At 43.8% G+C, this 7,453-nt stretch overlaps 1 long non-coding RNA gene across 1 annotated transcript; it reads right to left on the bottom strand.

The window, feature by feature from the left end:
- Positions 1–1,141: 1,141 nt before the first annotated feature.
- On the bottom strand, positions 1,142–3,995 carry LOC107051684. The gene is made up of 3 exons (XR_001463408.4): positions 3,666–3,995; positions 3,160–3,285; positions 1,142–2,501 (listed from the first exon to the last, which is right to left on the bottom strand). It is a non-coding gene; the product is annotated as an uncharacterized LOC107051684 (long non-coding RNA).
- Between the last annotated feature and the right edge of the window lie 3,458 nt (positions 3,996–7,453).

Raw genomic sequence — 7,453 nt, 5'->3', positions numbered from 1 at the left:
CACAGGTGAGTTAATCACTGACATACAAAGTCACGTGAGAGAGAAGACAAATGGGCATTGCTAATACTTTTGTGGCTTTTTTTCTTTCAAAATATGAACTGGATTGTGCCCGCAGTTCTTGAAAATCAATGCTTTTGCTATTAAAGCTAGAATAATTACATGAGAGTGGTGTGCTGCTGAATATTACAGCTCTTGGGAAGTGTACTGGGCTTTGTTCTCTCATGTATGACTGATCTATCAGTGGAATTACAGATAATCACTGGAAGCATACCTTGTTATGTGCATTTATCAGAAGAAGATGAAAATGCAAAGCAAAGGAACATTGATTTTACATAGCACAGAGGTCCACCTTTGCATGGTGTTACAATGGATGTTGTTACCTACAAAAAATAAACAAAGCTTTTAGGTGGGCTTCACTTCCTCTGAATCAATTGAAGATGCACTTCTTTTCTTTCCTTCCTTTCCTTTCCTTTCCTTTCCTTTCCTTTCCTTTCCTTTCCTTTCCTTTCCTTTCCTTTCCTTTCCTTTCCTTTCCTTTCCTTTCCTTTCCTTTCCTTTCCTTTCCTTTCCTTTCCTTTCCTTTCCTTTCCTTTCCTTTCCTTTCCTTTCCTTTCCTTTCCTTTCCTTTCCTTTCCTTTCCTTTCCTTTCCTTTCCTTTCCTTTCCTTTCCTTTCCTTTCCTTTCCTTTCCTTTCCTTTCCTTTCCTTTTTATTATTTATTTTTCATGTATTTATTTTTTGTAGTATACTTGCCTGAGAATATCTTCACTGGCTAAGAAAAGCAGTGTATACGTGTATACTTTTGGCCTGCTGAAGCACCAGGTCGTGTTCGTATTACAGTGGTAGATGATTAATGTTTTAGAAAGGAATTGTAAGGTTGTAATCTCAGCTTTCCTAAGATAGGATTTCTAAGATGCTCCTGTTTCTTCAGAAGCATGAACAGTGGGTGAGTAGGGCTGTGTTAATGGAGTAGAACTGTGCTAATGGAAAGGACAGTTTACTTATACATTCACATAACTTCTTCATCATGAACATCAACAGATCAAGAAAAGTTTGGCCCCATTTCCTGGCCAAAAGAACATCATTCATCTGTTTACATTCTACCTGAGAGAAGAATGCACGTCTATATTTATAGATCTATAAATGTTCCCAACTTCATCTCTCTTCAACGAGAGACAGAAAAAAAACAATAGCGCTCTGGAGTAATAAAAAACATCATAAAACTCTTTGGCAGCAAAAGGGAGTTTAGCCTTTCATTTCAGCATGGCAGCACAACAACCAGGTCTGTCTCCAAGCAGACCAAACTCCGACTCTGTAATCACGATTTCATATCCTTGAATGGCAGCAAGGAAAAGGCCCACAGGGCTGAAAACACCGTGATGAGTGGCTGAACTTGGAAAGCTGAATGCACGCATGTCCTACTTCTCTGTTTTCCCATTTCTCATATGGAAAGAGAGCATTTCAGAGGCGACATGCTTTTGCCTGCAGACACATAAGGGAAGTGCAAGACAGTTACTAAGAAAGTAGCAAAATGCAGTTGCTTGCTCCAGTAGTAAATGAATTTATTTGACTGTGTTAGTGATTTTTTAGGTCATCTTCTGGATTGCAGACATAACTTGGATTTGTTACTTAACATCAGATACACAATTGTGCACACCCCGATTCTTCTTCTACCAGTTCGACTGGTAGCTGAGTTAAAGGGACATAATTGATGTTTCTGACTGAAAATGTTTTGAGTTTTTAAATAGTACCAAAAACATGCTTTGTAGTGTCAGCATGCATGGCACATTTGGGTCTCCTTGTGATAATAAATAGTCTCAAATCATCCTTCTTCTGCTTTGTTGCTCTTTAATTGAGATGTGGCAAATGGGAAAAGCGTTGGTGAGTTTAGACAAACGTTGGGAAAATTGAGTGATATGCCTTGAGAGTCATAATCAAGAGGTCATGCATATGGATCGGGTATTTGATTTTACTATGTATGACTAGAGATGGAACAAATCCTGTTGCCTTTATTGCAAGAATCTGCCCTAGGCTCAACAGGGAGAACCTAAACCAGTGACTTCTCTGGATCACTAATGAGGGGTGAAGGGCTCAGATCTCACCAAAGCCATGCAGCACAGCCGGCAGTTGTACCCCCAAAGAATAATTTGTCACATAATCACTTCCTTTCAAAAGGACTGCCTACCAAGGGGGAGGGTGAGCCTTGTGCACAAGCCGGCTTTTGATCTCGGTGGAGCTCAGAGGGCTTTGTTAGCGCATTTGTTTAAAGGATTGAGCAGCAACTAATTAATTACTCTAAATTATATCAGTCATGGTTTCCAGGCTTGTTTTAATGCATGAAGACAAGCTGTTAAACGGGAACGTCTGAGTGATGTTTGTTTTGTGATAGGACAAAGTAGCCTCCACCTCTCTCCTGATCACGGTTTTCTGCACTGGCCATCTAGGTCCACGTTCCCATAGTCGTTAAAAGTACTGCCAATGTCCCGCTGCCTGGTTGTTGTCCTACAGAATAATGGAAAGCTGTAAGAACACAGAGCAGTTTACCCTATAAATTCCCAAATTGCAGTAGGATGATTGCCATCGGCCTCTCCAGGTGATGATTTGCTGCTGTTAGCACTGAGATGTTGCCATCAGGAAATAAAAGGAATTTTCTGGAAAGGTTCATTTCTTGCAAGATGCAAGACTGCAAACTGAGCAGTGTGAATTGCAGGGTGCAGGCAAACACACTCCTCTAACACCCTTCCTTGAAATGTACAACAGAATTGTGGAGTGACTTGGACTGCTCCAAGCCAATTGATTATTTTAGTGATTTCCCGGTGAGCACATAGATTGCTGCTAATTTTAGAGGCTTGGTTTTAAAATCAATGCTTGGAGAGCTCTGTGTCTCTCACTTTCCCCTCCATAGGTAAGGTTAGACAAAAAGTATTCACTTAAATAAAGCTGCTGGCATCGGCTTTGGTGTTGCTAGCGCATTTCTAAACTGATGAATTTAAACTTAGGCTATGCTGACAACATGAGCCTATTTGGCATTCACAAATGGCAGCAGCTGATTAGACATTAATTATATATGACTAATTATATTAATTATAACGAATGAGATTATATTAGGCTTAAGAACGATTTAAACTGAACTGGAAATTAAAGCGGCAGGATTTAATACCTGCATGTCACGGATGTGCTCTGTGTGGCCTTGAACAATGTGGTGCGCCATTTTTCCTCCGGTTTTCCAAAAGACGAGGTGAAGATAATGAATGGTATGTGTCTCCTCTGTGAAGCCACTGAGCTCCTGCAGTAAAAAACAAATATCACTGTATGTGTTTTAAAGCTGCAGATTGCAATTTCAGTTCTTCCAGATCTTTTTTTAATGCTGAACAGTTCAGACCAGTCGGTCCATAAAAGGAGAACATCCTACCAAAACTGCCTTTTTCTTTTGTGTCAAAAATATTATTCTTTGCAAAAGTATTTCTAAGCAGGCTGGAATTTCATACAGACCTAAAGTTGTACCCTGTCTAGAATGAGAATTTCCATCTTGACCATTTGGAGGGTCCTCTGCCTGTGATGTTTCAGTAGATGGGTGCAGCTACCAGAGGAGGGAACGTCTAATTCAGAAGAAAACAACAGCAGGTAATTGAGAGAAAAGCAACATTTGTCAGGGAATGAGCTCACCAACTTGTCCTCTGCCTCTGCCTCTGCCTTGCCAGCTGCCAAAGTGAGATGATCACACAGCTCGTTCTGTGGGGACTCGTTCATGTTTACAAGGCACTTCAAACACATGAAGCAGCACAGACATTTGCCAAATGTGGGTGGATAGCTTTGTCTAATCAGCAAGTGACTCAGTCCCTTCTCCACGGAGGCCCTGTTCCTCCTGTAGTGCTAACAGAAATTATTCCTAGCCAGAAGTTTCTGAAGCCAGAAGGGCAGGGTGTCCCACTGCAACTTGCTTCTGCTGTTTTGGAATTGCAAGCAAAAGGCTCAGAAAAGTGAATGGTAAAATAGTCCATTTTAATCAAAACCCATTGTGCTGAAGCAGCTCAGCGCAGCTTATACCTGTATTGCCTCACTCTGGGACAGAGATAGACTCATTTTCTAACACAATAGGTTAGTAATACCAACATCCACCAATTCTACCAACTCTAAACTACATCTACAGCACCATATGAAGTGCCTGAGACCACCACTCTCTTGGCACCAATGTCACCTGGTGCACGTGGCCTGTGTCCCTGTTATTAACTTCATCACCTCCTAAAGGGGGTGGTTATAAGCAACTTGCTTATGACAAGTGGGAATAGTCTGTGCTGCGTGCTAACTTCAGGCTGTGCCACAGGAAGGATACAGAAGAATACAAGTTGATCTTAGCCAAAAATCATGCTTGGAATGTTTCTAAGAATTTCTCAGAACAGAGAATGGGTCATTGGCACCCAGGAACATTCTTGTTGCCTGCATTTCTTGTGAATCTGCTTTTTGTCTTGCTCCCATCTTCTGCTCTCTCAGTACCTTCCTTCATGGTGTGGAGAGCCTGTAACAGTTTGAAGTGTAAGTCCTTCTTTACCATAGGCAGAAACAGCACCGGTGAGACGTTAAAAAGTAAAATCTATCTGTGAAGGGACAGCAGTGGAAAGAAAGGCCGCCAAGCAAAATGTAGTGTGCTACAAGTCGAGCTCAATTTCCAGCTATCTCTGTATTCTTGAGGATTGAAATGTAGGATTGAGCTGAAAAAGCTCAGCATCAGCTCAGGTTTGGCTGAAGCGCTGTGCGAATACAACCCATTTGTGCAAGCAACAAAGCCGGTTGCATCCAGAGGCAGTCATCATTGCCTGGATGTGACATGGTAATTTCTGCAAAAGCCTTTAGTCTGCGAGATGTGATTAGCTGCAAAAGGCAGAGTTAATAAGACAGATCGGAGCAGGCTCTGCAAGGTTCTCTAACACTGTGCATACACCGCTTCTGCAGCACGCATTACTGTGCATCGATGTCTGGAGGAGGGGGCCTCTGCTCTCCTACAAAACGTTTGCTTACATTTACATCTCTTCTTGTAGAAACACAGAGCTTAAAACTGTTGTCCTTCATTCATTCATCCCTTTTATTTTCTTTGGGACTCGTTTATTATTCTACAGTCAGTACACTCAATCTTTGATCCAACGGAGGAAAAAAAAAGAGCACATTTCTGGCAGTCAGGCAACCTGGTTTCTATTTGCATTCTGCTATTAAAGCGATCTGGCATAAATTGCTGTCGACAATGGATCAGATGAGGGAGCAGATCTGCCTAAAAAACTAGTCTAGCAAAAAAGCCGCGTTTTTGGTTCCCAGCTAAATGAAACCACATGAAGCATATGGCCGCACACACGCTCCCCGGTGCCAGCGCCCGCGGATGACAGGAGCAGAGCTGGGGGCAGGAGAGAGGGCTGCCTCTCTCCATCTGCCAGCAGCCCAGCCTCGTCCTGCAGGCCCCGCTCACGGGGCTGTAGCTGCGAGGAAATGACCGCGGTCATTCATCTTAAGGCAAAGATGGGGTGCCACACCAAGGCTTGTGGCGCTGAATTCACTAGACGGAGCATTCTCAAGGGGAAAACGTGTTACAAGATGTGATGTATGCAGGAGACAAGTAATAGCTAGTACTAGTGAGCCTCCTGAGGGCCTCTTCTGGGGGCTGTGTGATGGAGATAGCTTCCATCTGCACCGAGTGTGACAGCAGCAGCAGACAGGCACAGGTGCTTTGGGTGCTGCTGGGCTGTGGCGGCCGTTCCCCAGGCTGTGCTGGCTGGCCTCTAACGCACTCTGGAGTGTTACCTGAACAGAAAATGCCCTGTTGTCCTGTCGGCTACGTAGGTCGGCAGAGAAATGCAGCTATTGCACCGGCGCATTACAAAGCGCTCCACAGCTACCCGACAGGAATTAGTAATGAAGGCATTTGGTGCCGCTTCTCTTTGGCACAGCAGCTCTTTTTTAATAGCCCCTTCCCCGGCAAATTCTTCAATCCCGAAGAGAACAATGCAGTGCATTTAACATACCTCTGTTTAGTATTTATGGCTACAAGCCTTCCATTGTCCTTCCTGCGTGGCTGTTAATCAGCAGGGGCTCCAGAGAACAGCAGAACAAGCCAGTGGGACCGAAGAAGCCTCGCACGTTCCAAAGCTATGGAAAATGGCAAGAGGTTTCCCCCCCTCACCTCCGTTTTCATGTTACCTACGTTTAATAGCAGAACTCTTACTTTGCTCCATAAATCTACACCACGGTGTCTCACTATACTGACCCACATTTGGAAGGATTTACCTTAGCATTTCTATAGCCTCATTAGCGTGTTATTTTTATACCCACTGCTGCATTTGCACTTACCTGTATAGTTAAGTACTGTGTGCTGGAACCGGGTAATAATAATTCCGTTGTATCTCTGAAGTGTCCTTTCATAGGAATTGTTCCCCTAGGTGCTGTTTTCCAAAGGTTTCTATGTCTTAACCTTTGGAATGGAAGCAGTCTCAGTTTTACTGTTAAGAATATGTCACGAAGTTTGACCCTGTTTTATTTCAGTGGTTAATTGATCAGTTGGGATGCTGGTCTGGAAGCCGGACTGAGCTGCATTTGCCTGGGCACCAATTCTCCCTCACTTTGCATGCTTCTCTTCAGCCTAAGAAAACAACGTGTATTAAAACACATCAAAGTGCATTTAACGTGCATATAAACACCGATCCACCTTTGAAGTAGTATAGGTGCAATGGTAGTAGTGGAAATGAGTACTATGCTGCAGTTCTGTGTTGAAGTAAAAGCTATAACCACTGCGTAGACTTTTGTGTATTACAGAAATTTGCAGTTCACAACACCATGGGATCCGAGGGAGGTGTGCATTGCCAATGGCTGTGATTTCCCATTCATGCACAGTCTGCTGCCTCAGTACTGCACCTCATTCGTGGTGCCTGAGAAATGGGTGAGTGCTGACGTGAGCAGAACCCACCATCTTCCTCAGTGCTCTGCTGCACGATAGACAAAGCGGCACAGACAGTGCTCTGGCCTTTTTGCAACATCTTAAAAGCAATAAATCTTTCCTCAGAGCCTAGGATTTTCCACTGCTTCTTATTATCATAGAATATAAGAATGGCTTGGGTTGAAAAGGAACTCAAAGATCATCGAGTTTCAACCCCTCTGCTGTGTGCAGGGTCGCCAACCACCAGACCAGGCTGCCCAGAGCCACACTCAGCCTGGCCTTGAATGCCTCCGGGAATGGGGCATCCACAGCCTCCTTGGGCAACCTGTTCCAGTGCATCACCACCCTCTGAGTGAATAACTTCCTCCTAGTATCTAACCTAAATCTCCCGTCTCTGTTTAAAACCATTCCCCCTTGTCCTATCTCCTGTTTTGCACTTGATGAAGTGTAACAGAGGTGTTACAAGGGATGAGGGCTGGGCAGATGTAGGTCACTGGAAGGAGCTGAGGATGAGGACGAGGAAGGAAAGGCATCCCAG

The sequence above is a fragment of the Gallus gallus genome, chromosome 2 (genome assembly GCF_016699485.2).
Source record: "Gallus gallus isolate bGalGal1 chromosome 2, bGalGal1.mat.broiler.GRCg7b, whole genome shotgun sequence".
Lineage (NCBI taxonomy): Eukaryota > Metazoa > Chordata > Aves > Galliformes > Phasianidae > Gallus > Gallus gallus.
The sequence above is the reverse complement of the archived record's forward strand: the minus strand, read 5'-3'. Positions and strand labels throughout refer to the sequence as shown.